An 18,760-nucleotide genomic window follows, 5' to 3' on the forward strand; every position below is an offset into this window, starting at 1 on the left:
CAGACATTGAACGATAAACTACACAAATAGTAATACAATTCCAACAGAAGTAGGTACTATGGAGAAGAAACCCAGCTTGATATGAGTCACTGTGTGGAGTGCTCTGACCTGCTGGGGGAAGGGGGTGGGAAGGCTTTCCTGAGGAAGGGATGTCTGAGCAGAGATCTAAAGGATGAGCCAGGATTTAGGTGAAGTGGGTATGTGCAGGTATTTGAGTATAACACTCACAAGTGAGAAGCCTTAAAGAAGAGAAGCAACAGTAACTTTCAGGACTGAAAGAAAGGCCACTGTGGCTGTGTGTGGAGACCTACAAGATGACTGAAATAGGTGGGAGAAGCATGCAGGGACCAGTCCATTTGGGCTGCTATAACAAAAATACCCTAAACTGAGTGGTTTATAAACAACAAATACTTAGTTTGCACCGTGTTGGAGGCTGAGAAGTCCCAAATCACAGCACTGGCAGATTTAGTGTCTGGTGAGGACCTGCTTCTTAGATGGCAACTTCACATGGCGGAAGGGATGCACTAGCTCTCTGGGGTCTCTTTCATAATTGCAATCCTGAGGGCTCTGCTGTTATAATCTCACCACTTCCTAATGGCCCCAGCACCTCATACCATCACCTTGGGGTTAGGATTTCAACAAATGAAATTTGGGGGGACACAAGTATTCAGACCATAGCAAAGTCCAACTTACCAATTTGTTTTTAAATGGACTATGCTTTTTGTGTTCTTTCTAAATATCTTTGTTTAACCCAATTCTGTAAAGACTTTCTCTTGTTTTCTTCTAGTAGTTTTATAGTTTTATCATTTATGTTTAAGTCTATTATCCACTTGAAGTGAACTTTTATGGGCAGTGTGAGAGTCAAGGTTCATATTTTTTCCCCCATATCGATTTTTAGTTGTTCTACCACCATGTGTTAAGATTATGCTTTCTCCTTTAGGTTTGGCACCTTTGTAGAAACTCAACCTACTATCTCTGGACTTGGTATTTTATTCCATTCATCTATATGTTTATTTTTATGTCAGTGCTTCACTTTGTTAATTATTATAGTTTTATAACAAGTCTTGAAATCAGAAAATGAGTTCTCCAAGTATGTTCTTATTTTTTAAAATTATTTTAACTTTTGTAGATCCTTTGCAATTCCATATAAATTTCAGAATCAGCTTGTCAACCTCTACCAAAAAAGCCTCCTAGGACTTTGATTAGGATTACATTAAATCCCTAGATCATTTTGGGGGATAATTGATATTACGACAATATTGAGTTTTCTGATCAATGAACACATTATGTGTCTTCATTTACTATATCTTCTTTAAAATTTCCCAGCAATATTTGTGGTTTTCAGCATACACATTTTGTACATATTTTGTTACATATACCCTATGCATTTAATGTTTTTCAATGCTATCATAAATGGTATTTTAAATTTTTCATTTTTCAATGTTTGTTGATAAATTTATCCATTCATTTTCTTAGCTTTGTTGTAGATTTTTAAGGATTTCTTTGTAGGTGATTATGTGGTCTTTAAGTAAACACAGGTTTTACTTCTTCCTTTCCAAACTGTTGTGCTATCTCTCTATTATCATCTATCTATCTATCTATCTATCTATCTATCTATCTATCTATCTATCTATCTATCTATCTATCTATCATCTATCTCTCTCTCTCTCTCTAGTCTTTGTTTGCCCTATTATAATGGCTAGACTCTAGCATAATGTTGAATGACAGTGGTGAGATAGACATCTTTGCCTTATATACAATCTTAGGGGGAAAACATTGAACTCAGCACTAGGTGTGACGTTAGACGTATGTTTCCAATACACATCCTTTATTATGTTGAGGAGGTTCCTATTTAGTCATCATTTGCTGAGTTTATTATTTATCTATTTAATCATGTATTTTTTAATATCATGAATAGGTGTTGGATTTTAAAAAGTGCTTTTTCTACATCAATTGAGATGATTATATGGTTTTGTTTATCCTGTTAATAAGATGAATTGATTGCATTCCTGGGATAAACCCTGTTGGCCACTGTTTATCATTCTTTTTATATATTTTTGGATTTGATTTGCTAATATTTTGCTAAGGAATTTTGTATTGATATTTTAAAAGAATATTATATAGTAGTTTTAATTTTCTTGATGTCTTTGGTTATGGTATCAAGGTAATGCTGTCCTCATAAAATGAGTGCCTCTCTCTACATTTTTTGAAAGAGTTTGTGGAGACTTATTTTATTTCTTCCTTAAATGTTTAAAAGAATCTGCCAATAAAGCCATCTGGGTCTGAGTAGAAGAGGTGAGATAGATATCTTTGTCTTATACACACTTTAAGGGAAAAGCTTTCTTTATGGCAAAGTTTTTCAATTATAAATTCAATTTCCTCATTATATATTGTCCTATTCAAATTTTGTATTGAATTAAAAAAATAATTTGTGTCCTTAATTTATGAATTTGTCCATTTCATCTAAATTGTTGAATTTATTGGTATTGAGATTATTCATAATATTTATTTATTATTCTTATTAAATCGGTGGGATCTATAATGATGTCCTCTAAGTCATTCCTGATATTGGTAATTGATATTTCTTTTTTTTTTCTTGATCAGTATTGCTGAGTTTATCAATTTTATTGGGCTTTAAAAGAAAATAGGTTTTAATTTCATTGATTGTCTTTATTGTTTTATTTCTATTTTCATACCCAAAGATATAATTTCTACTCATATCTTTGTTATATCTTTCCTTCTTCTTACTTTGATTGTAATTTTCTCTTCTTTTCTGTAGCAACTTAAGACCAAAACTTAGTTAATTGATTTGAGGCCTTTATTTTATTTTATTTTCTAATGTAAGCACTTAAAACTATACATTCTTCTTAGAACTGCTATATCTGCACCCCAAAATTATCATCTGTTGTATTATCAGTTTTATTTAATTCAAGTTTTTTAGATGTCTTCTTTGACCCATTTATTCTTTTAAGTGTATATTTAAATATCTAATTATTTGAGGGATTTACCAGATGTCTGCCAGGTATTGATTTCTAATTTAATATCGTTGTGGGCAGACAGCAGACTTGATATGATGTCCATTCTTTAAAATTTTTTTAAACATGTTTTGTGGCCCAGCATATGGTCTCTTAGTGAATATTTCATGTGCATTTCAAAAGAATATGTAGTCCGCTGTTGCGGGCAGAATGTTTTATAAACGTGAATTAAATGAACTTGTTTGATAGTCTTGTTCAAATCTTCCATATTCGAACTGATTTTCTATCCTCTTGTTCTATCAATTCCTGAAAGAGGAGTTATAAAATCTCCAATTATAATTGGAGATTTATACGCTTTTTCTTTGAAGTCTATCAAGTTTTGCTTCATGTATTTTGATATTCTATACTTAGTTTCATATACGTGTAGGATTCTGTTTTTTTTTTTAATGTTTCTATCATTATGAAAAGTCTGTCTTTGTTTCAGAAAGTATTTCTTGTTCTGAAGTCTTCTTTGTCTAGTTATAGCTATTTTAGCTTATGATGAGCGTTTCTAAGGTATATATTTTTATGTTTTTACTTTTAATCTCTCCGTATTTTTATAGTAAAGTGAGTTTCCTTTTTTCAGCTTTATTGGGGTATAATTGACAAATAAAATTGTAATAGAAAGTGTGCAATGTACTTAGTACTTAGCAACAGGGTCAAGGAGAAACCTATGCAGAATCCGGAGCTCTTTCTCTGCATAGCTTCCTCTTCTCTGGTTCTTTGACCTTCCAAGTACTGTCACTTCAGCTCCTTTGAACTCTGTTTTCTCAGTTCAGTGGCACACCTCGCTCTGCTTGACGTGTCCCTTCCTATTGTGCAATCCAGAAAGTGCTTCCAGACACAAAGCCAGGACAATCCTAGGGCTCAATGCATTTGTTTCCTTTTCTCAGAAATCACAGTCCTGAACTGCCTACTGTTTAAACATAGTTATTTTATATATTTTGTCCAGGGTTCTAGTTGTTTACAGTGTGTGTGGAAGGGTGCATTTGGTCTCAGTTATTTCATCACGGCCAGAAGTGTGAGTCTGTGTATTCTGTTTTGATCATATTGAATTTAAGGTAAGTGTGAAAATTCTAACTGGAGGTCCATTATCCAGTTGGTGTTAGATTTGTGTTTTAGAGAAGAAATTTGGGTTGAAGAGATAAGTTTGGGCGTTGTGGTAATGTGGATGGTAATCAAAGTCATAAGGATGGTTGGATATTATCACCTTGTGAGAATGGAACCCTGTGAAGAAAACTGGGCCTCACTTTTAAATTCTAGGCAGAGAGAAATGAACTAGAGGAGATGACAAAGAAGGGACACCTAGAGAGACAGGAGAAAACCAGGAGAGCATGTTGCAGAAGCCAGGGAAAGTATTGTCTGAGCTTCCGCACATTGGCTCAAGCGAAATGAGGCCTGAAATCTGGCCTTTGGATTTTGTGATATGAAAAGTTTTAGTGACCTTGCCCAGAATCATTTCAGCAGAGCCTCGGGACAGAAGCCATATTGAATGCTGAGGACAGAGTGGGAGGTAAGAGGGTAAGGGTAAGTTTACAAACGGAGAGGGTAAGTTTAGATAATTTGAAGGGTTTAGTTGTAAAGTGGAGGCAAAAGTTAACTTGAGAGCTGTAGCTGGATGAGAGTTTCAGAAGTGGTTTTATTTCTTTTCTTTTTAAAAAATGTCTTTTTTTTTTTTTTTAATAGGCTTGCATATATAGAAATGCTGGTGGGAAGGACCTGTTTGAGAGTACGAGGTTAATGATTTGAGAGAGTGGTGATGATCTTTAGTGTCAAGACTAGAAAGGCTGCGGTGTGTGCAAGTTGAGGCTTGACAGAAAAATCGATGTATTTTGTTGTAACTGAAGGAAGGAAGAGAGAATGGGTGCCCAGGAAGTCAGGTTTGTCTGCTTTGTGGTGGGAAATTGACAGTGATCCTTAACTGATGGCATCTATTTCTTATGGGGATTATAAAGATGCTTTCTACAAAATGCTTGAAAAATACTTGACCTGTTGTGGGAGGAGGTGATTGAGAAAGCGTGGCTACCAGCTGACCCCAGAACTGGACTTGGCAACCCCGGGCTCCTCAGGCCACCCCTGTGCCTGGAATGTACCTCCTCCCCACCGTTTCCACAGAGGGAGCCGTCTTCAAGGACATAGCCTTGAGAAAGCAATGTGTTGTGGAGACCATCTGGATGATATACGTGACTGAACCCAGTTAAGGCCTCTGCATAGCTTTTAAGGTTCGGCGGGCATGTGTGGTTTTGCAATTGCCCAAGATAAGCCTTTGTGAATAAGTTCTCTTGCGTATTGAAACTGCCACTTACCAATCTGGAGTGGTCTGCCTCGGTTTGGTCTCTCCCTGCCTTCTGCGTATGGGGCCCGGTTTCAGATTATACTCAGGAAGCTCCCCAGGACGTTGTGAGCTAATACCCATATTGCCATAAATCTGAGGAAGTTTTAAAGACAATTTGATACTGTTTAATCAGAAACCACAGGCAGAATAATGCCATTAAGTTTGTGTCGTCCCAGACATGTTGGATTGTAACATCTGTCTGGTGATAGTCACGAGACTACAGCAGTCCAGAATGATGATTGGCAGACGAAGAGGTCGGTGGTGGCCCCTTAGCAAGAATGGGAGGCTGGAAAGACAGCAGAGGTTTCCTGCTTATTCCATCTCCTGCTAAAGGCTTCTGCTTCTCTCTCCTTTCAGGTTGCTGTTCCTGTTTCTGATGTTCATTCCTCAAGCCCCACTCCTGTCTCCATTCATCCTCTTCGCTTCCATCTCTAGCCTTATTTCTTTAGTCCTGGTTTCTCACCTGGTATTTAACCTTCTCACTCTTCTGGGACCCTCTCCTGAAAATAGTCTCTTCATTACTTATCAAAAATCTTCTTTTGTGTTTTTCAGCATTTCCAATTCCTCCTCTTCTTGTGTGTTTGTCCTCCTGTTATATTTTTTTCTTATCTTCCTTGAATCCCACTGTTGTCCCGCTCTCTATTTGTTTACGAAAGAAAAAGTCTACATTTTCAGTATTATCGGTCCCAATTTAAGGTAGATTATATTCTTAAATGCCATCTTGAACTGCTTTAAATTTTCTCAAAATTTTTCCCTTAGAATTAAAAAATTAAAGGGCGTCTAAAGAGCGATGCCTCTCATCAAGTTTGAGGTTCAAATAGCATTTTTTTTTTTTTTTAAATACAGAAATGCCTGAAAGGTTTTTTGTTTTGTTTTCTTGTTTGAAAAAGAGGGCCCAATATTTACATACAGTCTCTGGCAAACCATTATGAAAACATTTACATATTTAGACTATTTAGAAAATTAGAGAGAATTGGAAAGACAATAAATGTCTTCATATATCTAAGTTATGGTCTATGAAAAAGGAGTTAGCTCTTCATAAAAAAAGTGAAGTATATTTTCACTTAAGCACCAAAAAATGTGGGAAGCTTTTGAGAAGCAGTTTTACCAGGTCGTCTGCAGATATTAAAAGTCAGAAATCCTGAGTTATTTTACTGTCACTAGTGGCAGTTAATCAACGGCATATATGGGTCACCTACTATGTATTAATACACAGTATTTTCCTGGTGTCTGCTAAAGAATAACAGTGGATCGCAAAGTCAGTTCTCAAGCCGACCCCCTGATAGGGAGTAGGCATAAGGAATGAGTTTGCTCTTTAAAACTCAAGTGCAAGATTTCTTTTTTCTTCTACATCAGATAACTTGGCGTTGAGCCTCACTGACCAGAGCGTCGAGAAATTCACTTGTTCCCAGTGCTACAGAGATGTTCATTATAGAGATGCTCCTTGTAACCCCCAGAGGCTATTAAAAGGAGGTGACTCCATTTCTTCCATGGCAAACACAGGAAAGGGGCTTCTTTCCTACAGTTTCCAGGCACCAAAAGGGAGCAACATGATCTCCACCTTCCCCATGCCCTAATGGAGCACTATGCTCTCTCCATTTCTATTTCCACATCCTCCTCCTCCTCAAACCTTGGGTGCTCATTCTTCTCTAGATAATTCGTCAGTACAGTGCCTGTAGGTTGAGGCTTTAGCACAGGAGGTCTGTTCATTCTCTAGGGTACACAGGCTTGATACGTTTTGGGGAGGGTCCCCCCCACAAAAAAGGAAAAGGAAAAGAATTCTTTCGTGGGTCTCCAAAAGCAACAAGAATCAGATAAACATGAATATCACTAAATTATCTTGCACATGAATGCTGTGAGAAATATATTGAGGACGAGGTACATTGGATTTTATATTTGATATTCAATCATTTGATATTCAAGCAGCCTTTGTCAAATTTTTATGTTTCAAAAAGTCATATGTTAGTTCCAAATAAGTAAGAAACATATTTAAAAACTTCTTACTGACTCAACATTGGGTGTGATGTATTCACTAATCACACACCATGACACTGAAAATAAACTTCATGTCAGCATCGGATGCAACAATTAAAATGTAATACACTTGGTGGGATTGCAGATTCGTGCAGCACTATGGAAATCAGTATGGAGGTATCTCAAAAAACTGGAAATGCAACTACCTTATGCCCCAGCAATTCCACTCTTAGGTGTCTATCCAGAGAAATCCAAGATGCTAATTAGAAAAAATATATGCACCCCTATGTTTATTGCAGCACTATTCACAATAGCCAAGGCATGGAAACAACCAAAATACCCATCAGTAGATGACTGGATTAAGAAATTGTGGTACTTTTATACCATGGAGTATTACGCAGCCATAAAGAAGAATGAAATCTTGCCATTTGCAATGATATGGATGGACTGACCTAGGGAACATTATGTTAAGTGAAGTAAGTCAGATGGAGAAAGACAAATACCATGTGATCTCATTTATATGTGGAATCTAAAGCATAGAATAAATGAGCAAACTAATAAGAAACCGTTTCAGAGACATAGAAAAAAAACTGAGGGTTGCTAGATGAGAGGCAGGTGGGGAGAAGGGAGAAGGTGAGGGGACTAGAAAGCACAAATTACTAACCACAAGATTGCCACGGGGCTACAAAAGACAGTTTGGGGAATATAATCAATAATTGTGGAAAGATTTTGTAGGGTATCCGATGGACACTTGTCTTATTAGGGAGACCACTTCATGGACGGTGTAGATGTCTGACCACTGCAGTGTATACCTGAAGCTGAAGCTGAATAATACTGAATGTCAACTGTAATTTAATATATGTATATATATAGTCACAGGATGTGGAGTACAGCACAGGGAATAGAGTCAAAGGAATTGTAACAGCTACATACGATGTCAGAGGGATAGTAGATTGGGAGAGGGGGGTTATCACTTTGTGAGGGGTATGAATGTCTATTCCATTGTTTTGTACACCTGAAACTAATAAAAAAAGAAAGAAAACACAATACACTTAAAATATAATTATAAATTTTGAGTAGTGGAATACTTTTGAAAAGAAATGTCCAGCTATCAGGAGATGTTGTTTACCTCAGGGGACGTGACCCTCATGCTCAAGTCAACAACAGTATCACCAAGTGACCTTGGAGGATCTGCATCTCCTCATGATGACAACCTGCAGAAGTACCAAAATCAGCCTTGCAACGAGTGCATTTAAATTCTTTGAGCATGTCTTTCCATTTCTTTGTGTCTTCTTCAATTTCTTTAGAAAATATCTTAGAGTTTTCAGTGTCTTAGAGTCTTTCCCATACCTGGTTAAGTTTATTCCTAGGTATTTTATTCTTTTTTGTTGCAATTGCAAAAGGGATTGTGTTTTTATTTCTTTTTCTGAGATTTCATTGTTAGTATACAGGAATGCAATGGATTTTTGCACATTGATTTTGTAGCTGGGCACTTGACTGTATTTGTTTATTGTTTCTAGTAGCTTTTTGGTGGAGTCTTTAGGGTTTTCTATATATAGCATCATGTCATCTGCAAAAAGTGATGATTTAACTTCTTCATTCCCACTTCGGATGCCTTTTATTTCTTTCTCTTGGCTGATTGCAATAAATTTTAATTAAAAAAATTATTTGAGCATGATATGGAAATCTTTCAAAAGAAAATACAGGGCTCGTGAATACACATTCAACGCTTGAGACCACAGCGGTGCTTCTCCAGTTTCACTGTGCTCCCAAACCACCTGGAGAACTTGTTAAAATGAAGATTCTCATTCAGTAGGTGTGAAGTGGGGCCTGAGGTTCTGCCTTTCTAAGGAGCTCTCAGGTGCTGCTCATGCGGTGGGTTTGCTGGGAACACTAAGCAGCAAGGTTGTAGAGAAAACTTCATTACTACAGAAACGCTTGTCAATGCTGGTAAATTGATCTTTTGCAATGCGAATGTATCCTGCATACTGAAGCACGTGGGTAATTTCTTTCCTCTTAAGGAACCGTGCACCCAAAATTTAATTTTTAAAAAGTCTGCGTTTATGGTGGTTAACCTGACCAATGAAGGATATAGGGAAGACGAGGGCCAGACAAGGTAGACCAAAGTCACGCATTGTAGGCCGTAGGAGAACATAGTACTGCGTAATTGTTATCCACAGTGAAATGTGTAGGACTTACTTAAATTTGGAGCCAGGCTGATTGGCTCCTTGTGATTTGAGGCCCTTGGTGTGTCAGTTGGCCTCTGGTTTATGCTGAGGAAGATATGACAAGTTCTGGACATGTTCTGAGATAGCTGTTGGACACTCCGGTGGATATTTCAATACATGGGATATGGGTCTGGAGCTCAGTAAATTGATTTAGACTGGATGTATAGAATTGGAGTGGGTGTGAAATGAAAAGAAAAGAGAGCCTGGGCCATATCCTAACGAGTACTAACATTTAAAGAAAAGAACAGGAATAAAAGCCAATGAAGGCGATAGAGATTTGCAAGGAAAATTGGGCGAGTGAGTCTTCATAGAAGCCAAGTAAGAGTATTGGCATCTAGTAGGTACTTAACAAATGCTTGTTGAAATGAAAAACAAAAACTAACAAACAAAAAATAAATGAACAGGAAACCATGAATTGGGCTCATGAGCACCTTGTATCAAGACCACTGAATCCATCACTTTTCCGAAGCATATTTTTTTATGTTTGTTTCTATCAAATGCTGTCCCCTCTGCCTGGAATAGCTTTCAGTCTCCGTCTACCTGACCTCTGCCTCTGCTACCCACCCTGTTGTGTTTGCACATGTGCTCTCTGGCCTTTGAACCTTGATTATCCATCCTCTTTTGCTCCTGGCTGCCCTGGTGGACCTGGGTGATTGCTGCCTACCCTGCCTGAGTCCTACATGTGCCAACCTTGTCTCTGGCACTTTTGCTGGTACCCACCTGGGCTAGGGACTATAGCAATTGATAGAAACCAAAGGAGGGAGATTATATTTGCTGATAGTAGATCTTAGTGTTTCCTTTTTACTATGATATCATATGTGGTCATACGAGTTGGTGTGTTCACGCTTGAGCTGAACTATGTATGACCTGTGACCCTGAGGGGGTGTGTATGTGACCGGAAGAAGTAGGAACAGGGAACTGTGGTTTCTCCAGGAACTTGAGCACTCATGAAAGACAAAGCTACTGAAGAATGAACATTTTAAAATGACCCTGAGGTAGCGGAGGGTAGAGGTGTTTGAGAGATAAGTGGAGAGTCAGACTGCCTGGGTTTAAATCCCATTCTGCCATTTACAAACTATTCAGCCTCGGGAAAGTTACTGAACTTCTCCAGATCTCAGTTTTCTCATCCATAAAATGGAGCTAGAGCACTCAGCATAGTTCCTGGCTAATTCAGCCTGTTGAATAAATGTTGGCAAAACCAACCAAATACCTGTACACAAGTATAGGTCTGCATGCATACACACATGTCCATGCAGTGTTTCATATGTTAGGTGTGCAGATGGGATATGGGGCATAAAAGGGGTTTATTAAGAACAGTGAGCTAGTCTCCTCAAAAAAAGATTGTGGATGGTGCAGAGATGGGCAGAAAGGGTTAATCAGTCCCCTTTGGGGAAACTTAACGTACTGCTGTTTGGACACTATGATGAGGAGATGGTGTTTGCCAGAGGAACATGTGCTTGGCGTGTTTCCAGTTCGTAATAATGGAAACTGAGTCACTTACATTCTTTCATCTACTTTTCATATTATCCATTGATACTCATTTATGGAATCAGCTATTTGGTCTTGGACGTGGATCTTTTTTTTTTTTTTGGTTCCTGTGTAAAGGAGCTTTAATTAAGACCTTTAGCCGCATATGTACCCTCTTCTAACATGCTGAGTTCATCAACTTAGACAACATAAAGGAAATGAAAATGTCCAGTGGTATTTGGTATTCAGAATCAGTACCTGAATGCCAGCTGGGGAATAAATTATCAGTCGAAGACCAAGATGTCAATGAATGTAGATAATCACCAAAAATCCAAGAAATTGTCAACTGGGAGCCTTATTTGCACAGTCTTTATCAGCATTCTTTCTATTTTCAGCATTCAAACCATGCATGATTGAGTGGCAAAATAGCACTCAGCTTAAGTTTTGTTGACTTCAATTCATTGGTTATAATTGTTAACTTTATTTTTTAATGTTCTAGTACTGACATGCTTGGGGGGAAACATTGAACCACGGTGGTGATTACACAGCAAGGAAATCAGCAGAAGAGGAAAATTAAATGCTAGGTGATGGTTTGAAGTCAGCAGTGATGGGAATGAGTGGGTGGGAGAGTTAAATTTTTAAGTGATTTAGCAAATGATGCTAAGAAAGTGCCATAGCATCATTTTGGGTTTTTGAATATAACAAATGGTAATTGATCATATTTTTGTACTCAAGTAAAAAAAAAAAATTCAAACTCTTTATATATAATTTTGACTGTCCTAAGCAACTCATTGCAAAGTTTTTCCTATGTTTTGTTTAGAAGAATACTTAGAGATAGATTTCATTTTGAAATCCCAAGCTGCTTGAAAACTTTCTCGAGAAGGTATCAAAGAAATATCTTTTATTCCGGCATGCAGTGGAATCCTGGCAGTAGTAGTTAGAAATAATGAAATCGGGGAATGACATTCTCCTTGTCTCTCTGGGGTGCTGGGTCACTGAGCAGAGTTTTCAGAGGTGGACAGATCCATTTATTTCTCTTTCCTCCTTGTGAGAGGTGCCGAAAATGTATATTATCTTGTAAAAAAAAAAAAAAAAAGAAAAAAAAGGCCAGATTATTTTTCTCCTGGGTTAGTTCTAACCTGCTTTTCATGTCTTTTGAAATCCTATCCTGAAGCCTTCACTGCCTGAGTAAAAATGAAGTTTCTTTTTACTTTTCAATCAATTGTTTTTTATTTTCGTAAGGAAACAAATAGTAAAGTGTGTAAGTAATATAAACTATACATTTATGTTTTTCCTGGGCTCTTGCCTCAAAATGGTTTCTATGGGCTTAGTTTCTGCTGGATTCATTCTTTTTTTTTTTCATCCTCCATCTATCCATTCATTTGTTCATTCATTCCTGATCCTTAGCACCTATGACAACATAATGCAGTTTCCTGATGATAATTGCATAGTTATTTTGTTAAATAGTTCTGATATGAGAACTCAAATTATGCATGTACGGTACTACTGTGTGTAAAAAGCACAGGAAATGGTAGTCTTAGGTTTTAATATTATTCAGCTTGTGGCAAGTTTTTTTTTTTTTTTAATTAAATTTATTGGGGTGACAATTGTTAGTAAAATTACATAGATTTCAGGTGTACAATTCTGTATTACATCATCTATAAATCCCATTGTGTGTTCATCACCCAGAGTCAGTTCTTCCATCACCATATATTCGATCCCCCTTACCCTCACCTCCCCCCCCACCCCCCTTAAAAATTAAGTACCTGTCGGTCAACCACCCCTCCTCGTCGCTTCTATAAATTGGGTGGTTTACACATCGGAAGGAAGCCTGACAGAAGAGGCAATCTATGTCTGGTGTTCAGTGTTCATTCCCTTTTGCCATCTTTTTTCATGCGTCAGCTTAATGTCATTTCTGCAGGGAAGTCTTCCCAGGGCCCCCAGAACAGATGAGTTAGGCCATTATTCTTTGCAACCTATATTTCTCTTTCACAGCACTCATTACACTTGCTCTTAAATGTTTATTTGGGTGATTGTTTATTTAATGCCTGTCTGTTCCATCTGACCATAGGCTCCGTGCGGGTGGGAAGACCATATGTTGTTTGCTGCCCTATCCCCAGAGCCTGTCATGGTGTCTGGCACATAGTGGGGGCTAATTTGTTGAATGAATTAATCCAAAAGTAACCTTTAAAAAAATGTAAGTTTCATTTGACCACTAATCAGAAAAAGTGTGTGTATTGAATTAACCTTTTTAATTTGGGTGTGATATTGCTTATGTCCTAGTTATAATTTTCAAGACATCGCAGAGTACTGAAATGTATGAAAAGAAGAAAAGATAGTGTTCACTTTTTTAAAATAAGGAAAAATGGAAGCTCAGGAGAAGCCAAAAACTAGAGAAACTATAAAACTAGTTGAAATATTAAAGACCCTTCCTTAAAAAGTAAAGGTTTTAATCAAACATATGGTGATGGAAGGAGAACTGACTCTGGGTGGTGAACACACAATGGGATTTATAGATGATGTAATACAGAATTGTACACCTGAAATCTATGTAATTTTACTAACAATTGTCACCCCAATAAATTAAAAAAAAAAAGTAAAGGTTTTAAATTCAACTTGCTATTAGAACTTATTTTCAGGGTAGTTAGGCTTAAACATTCCCACATTACTAGTGACTTGATCAATTATAACAAGTCTTTCCCTTCAGAGCTGCTGTGCTTTCTCATTGTAAAATGTAATTAGCAGATATAAAAAAGGTTTATTAATCTTATTTGGTATACTTGTACTTAAGGTTCTTTATATGTAAATTATTTCATGGTCTCAGATTACTTGTCTTTCCTTTTAAATAAACAGGTCAGAAGTCAAGTGTCATTACCAATTTGATTAAAATCATTACTTCTTTTTTAAACAGGATGTTAGTTTTCTTCCTCCTCCCCCCCCCCCCCAAATTCCATTAGTTGGCCGAGTTGCAACATTGGAATTTTCAGTAGCCAGACCAAAATATCTTAGTGTAGATGTTCTGCCAAAAGTATTTGAGAGCATCGTTATAAAAAATTAGTATATCACAGGAAACTGGAAACCTGCACAGCCATTCATAAGTGTATTTAAAGTGTCAAATGATTGATGATAAATGAGACCCGGGATGGATGGTATCTGCTTGCCCCTCACATCTACCTTCTGTCTTTTGTCTTCTGTTTGCTGCCCTGGGAGGCAACTGTCCAGACAATATCAAGAGGTCCTGTTGCCCCTTGGTTTCCAGTGAGTTTGGTCAAGGGGAGAGCCAGCAGGGAGGGAGGAGAGGTCAGTATATAATTTTTTTCGATCCATCCCTGTGGAGTTGCCAGGGGCTGGCTGTGTCCCCCCAGGGAGGTCACTGCTTCTCCCAAGATGACTTCTGTTCATGACTCCTTTTGGCTTCAGTCACTTTTCCCTCCTCTGCCCTCCTTTGACTTTTACTGGATTAGGGCTTTCTACTGCCATTCCCTAAATAGTGCCCCTGCCTTGAAAATAGTCACTTTATGAACACTCCTTGAGTTACCCTAATTTGAGTGTGCCATTTTCCTGACTCATACAATATCCTGGAAAGAGTGGTGAGAAATGTACCCTTTTACAATTCAGAAGAATATCTAAATGGATTATCTGAAACCCCAAAATGACTATATAAGTGTAATATGTGTGTATGATTTCAAGCATACATATGGACAAAAATGCACTATTTATGTTTTGAAGTGTGTCTTCAATGCCTTGATATTCTTCATATTTGCTGCTGAAATTTCACATTCACCATCAGTAAGCGGCAAGCCATCTTTGATTTATTTATCTAGTTATGAGAATGAACTGATCTTATCTCTCCTCTCTGTGGTTGACTTTGTTATTAATGTCGTGTATTTGTGAAGAGGAAGGTTCTGGTGAGGGGTATATTCTGCATCCTGGCCCATCATGGAATTACACCTTCTAAACCTAAACCTTAAATCTTCTAACATCATGCTATACCCAGCTATGGTAACCAACCCGAGGCCCTTTCAGGTGAGCATGTAGAGTTAGCTTACTGTGGATGAGCTGATGGTGGGAAGCACAATAAAAATATAGCACAATAAAATCTTCTCCTTCCTTCCTTCCTTCCTCCCTTCCTTCCTCCCTCCCCCTCCCCCTCCCCTCCCCCTCCCCCTCCCCTCCCCTCCCCCTCCCCTCCCCTCCCCTCCCCCTCCCCCTCCCCCTCCCCTCCCCCTCCCCCTCCCCCTCCCCTCCCCCTCCCCCTCCCCCTCCCCCTCCCCCTCCCCTCCCCCTCCCCCTCCCCCTCCCCCTCCCCCTCCCCCTCCCCCTCCCCCTCCCCCTCCCCCTCTCCCTCTCCCTCTCCTAATCCCTTTCTCTCTCCATGGCCTCCACAATTTCCCATCTCAATTGGCCTCTATCCTTTTCTTTTGCTAAGCTCCACCATGTATCAAAACACAAAAGTTTGTAATCTTCTCTAAATCAACTGCGGGAATTCAACTGAGAGGAAAGACAGGGACTGAACTTCACATTTGTCACTAAGTTTTCAAATCAGGATGCCTACTTTCTGTCCACTGTGCGGGTCCACTGTACTGAGCAGGTCTTGGTTTGGGAGGAGAGGAGTATTTCTTCATGTTTTTGGAAGCAAACTCAGGATAGCCTCACTCTTCTTTATTATCCTGTTCTTTGGCTCTACATTTTCTTCCTCCTTTTGCCTCTCCTTATTCCATTTTCTTGAAGCTGAGAGGAGCATGACAGCTCAGGGCAGTGTGTGGAGGGGAGGGTCCTTGCTGGACATTGAGTTCTAGCCCTCACTCCTTATTTTTATCTAATTTCTGATTATATACTCATGTTTTGCCACAAGCAACTAGTCGCTTTAATACCAGAGAGCAGTGAAGTCTGAAAAGACAAAGTTAGTGGCTGTAATCATTATGCTTTCTGGGCCTGATTCTGCAGCAACAACAAATCCATCCCCAGGCCAGGTGGCAGGAAGCGAGCGCAGTGGTGGCTGCTGTTGCGAAGGCCAGCATCACTGAAGGAGTGTTCAGGCAAGCACTACCCCCTGGGGAAAGAGCACAGCTTCAGGCTGATCATTCGCCAGAGAAAACCAATGATGCTATTGAACAGCACAAAGATCAGATCGCACCCCACCAACCTCCGCCAGTAAGTTCGACAGTCAATGGACAAGGTTGTTTGTGAAGATAAAAAAGAGCAAAAATCTTTTCTGGCAGGAATTGCTGGAAATGTGTGCCTCAGATCTTAAACTGACTTCGGTCTGCAAACGAGTATAGGAGTTTCTTGCCGGATGACTTCAATTTACTGTGATTCTGAGGGCCTTCCTCTGAGCTGTGCTTGAAGTGGCTCATTGCTCAGCAGGGGTGGCTTGGCTTCCTAGGGATCTTGGGCAAAGCAGAAACTGGGGGAAATGGATGCAAAATTCATGCCATTTTGAGCAAACACAGAAAGTTTCAAGCTCACCACAGTGTTTTGATGTGCAAACAGCGGGGGGCCTTAAGAAGGCAGGTGGAGTGGAATTGTAACCTTCTTGGAACCTGAAAGCGTATGTATGGTGTCTAAAGGTCCCTTAGCCCCTTCGCATATTAGTTACACCCCATATCATCCTCCCAGTCATGTGCCTTCAGACTCAGTGATGGCAACAGGAAGAGACACAGACCGTGTGAGGGAGATATAAGAAATTTCAGCCCTGTCTAGCCTATCCATCCTGTAGAGAAAGATGAGCAAGAAGGGACAAATAATTAAAGAATCTGTGACTTTGGTCCTTGATTGGAAATGTCATCTTTAGTCTTCTTTAATGACAGACTGCAGTCCATGAGCTGTCAAAGTATTTGCCAAGATGGTTATAAAGTTTTCATGACCATTTTCAGCATTGCAAGAAGCTGCGTGGCAATTGTTTGCTTCCCTATGATGTGTCTGCGTGGATGTGTCTGAAATGGTACTTAGTTGATTTGGACTGGAATTCTATGTCCTAAGCTTGGTGACAACAGATACCTCATGCTGATCAGACGCTTTAGCTCGAGGGGAGTAAGAGGTGGAGCTCTAGGTAGGAAATACATATTCTGGAACTCCCCAAGAGGGCTGAGGTGGGGGCAGGAATCTGTTCTGTGGGCTGCCCTGAAAATGGAGTGGGAGAAGGGGAAGGGTTTTTTCATCAAAAACAATTATCCCCAAAGTGGAGGCTAAAGCAAATGCTTAAGGAAGGTATGGTGGTGAGTATTTTGAATTGTGCAATTAATTGTCTCAATTGTCTGCTTTACTTGGGTGATGGAAATAAGGTCTTTTTTTAAGCACACGTCATGTTCTTCTGATACTTCAGCACAAGGAAAGTAAGAAATGAAAAAAAGCAAATGGGCAGGTGTTTTCAAATGATGCAGTTTGATGTCCTAAAGTACTGAAAGAGAAAAGAAAAAAAGTCATGTAAGGACAGTGGCAGAGAAAGCTGGAAGGGAAAGTGGATGGAGAAGGCATAGGAGGCCAGGGCAGGGTTGAGGGTAGGGGAAGAAGGCAGTGGACGTCCCTTCTACAGAGACCTGGAAGAGAGGGTATGTTAATAGGCTCTGGCACACTCAGAGGGAAGAGAGGTTAACAGAAGGGCTATTTATAAGGTGTGGGCAGAGTGAAAGGAAACAGTGCAGGAGGGGGAATACGCAGGAACTAGTAGCAGTGGCAAGACCTGAAGGGACAAGGGTAGAGAATGGTCAGTAGAACCTGGCGAGAGCTTTAGCTCTGGATGAGGGTTTAGGTAGAGAAACATAGAGTTGGGGGGGAAGGAGATAGGGAAATCAATACTTTTGACTTTTGTCTCTGCCGGCTCTCCCATTTCTTACTGGTGTCCCATTGCCCAAACTCAACTGAAAGCCTGAGGCTTGAGACCCAGGTCTATCATTATGGTGCAACCTTCCAGGACATGCAGCAGGAGAGAGAAGGATTGAGAGGGGCAGATGGAGAAGAGCCTGCATGGTGTTTTGGTGGGATGTAGGGAAGAGACTGTACCAAACTCTTGCCCCAGCGTAATTAATTCATTGCCTCTAGGCAGTTGCTGAGCACTTGCTCTGTTAGGTGCTGGGGACACCAAGGAAATCAATAGAGACTTTGCCCCTGAGAGTCTCATAAGCCAGCATGTTGTCGTGGTTCTAATGTCAGAAGATGGAAACTATGAGAGTGAGGAGCAACACACAACAGCTTGGCCTGGGAGTTAATGAAAGTGTCCCGGGGAGCAAGTGACTTTTGAGCTGGGTATTACATTTGTGCAAGTGGGGGAGAGAAAGGAGTCTCTCTACACAGGGATTGGCATGGGTGGGGGTGCAGACACTGGCAGGGTAAGGCAGGGAAGACATGAGGATGGGACAGAGGGTGACATCAGGGCTTCAGGAGCCAGCCTGAAGAGTTTGGATATTATTCTTTGGATGGGCAAGTGGGAATTACCAGAGGCTTAAAAAGGATGTTACTTCTTACACAGGATGGGAGAGCTGATGTGGAATGCTTTTCCTAATATCTTCTTTTCTTCGTATGTTCTCCTCATTTTCCCTCTTATTTTCCTCTCTACTTCTATTTCCTACCCACCACCTTTTTTTTTTTTTTTTAATTTGTTGTTGTTGTTTCTGATAGATGGAACCTCCAGGGTGAAGGGATTAATTAGGATGGATTTAGTGTAGGGAAAAGAAAAAGAAACATTCCAAGTTTTAAAGCAATTCCCACTTCAGTTGTCAGTAGGGGTTTAATTTGAGGACAGT

The 18,760-nt window shown here is 39.5% G+C and overlaps 1 protein-coding gene across 4 annotated transcripts in view; it reads left to right on the forward strand.

Moving 5' to 3' along the window:
• The window catches only part of GRM8 (glutamate metabotropic receptor 8), a 681,950-nt gene that overhangs the window by 114,458 nt on the left and 548,732 nt on the right, over nt 1-18,760 (forward strand). The window lies entirely within an intron of this gene.

Source organism: Rhinolophus sinicus, chromosome 8 (assembly GCF_057876585.1).
Source record: "Rhinolophus sinicus isolate RSI-liver-muscle chromosome 8, RSI-T2T, whole genome shotgun sequence".
Classification (NCBI taxonomy): domain Eukaryota; kingdom Metazoa; phylum Chordata; class Mammalia; order Chiroptera; family Rhinolophidae; genus Rhinolophus; species Rhinolophus sinicus.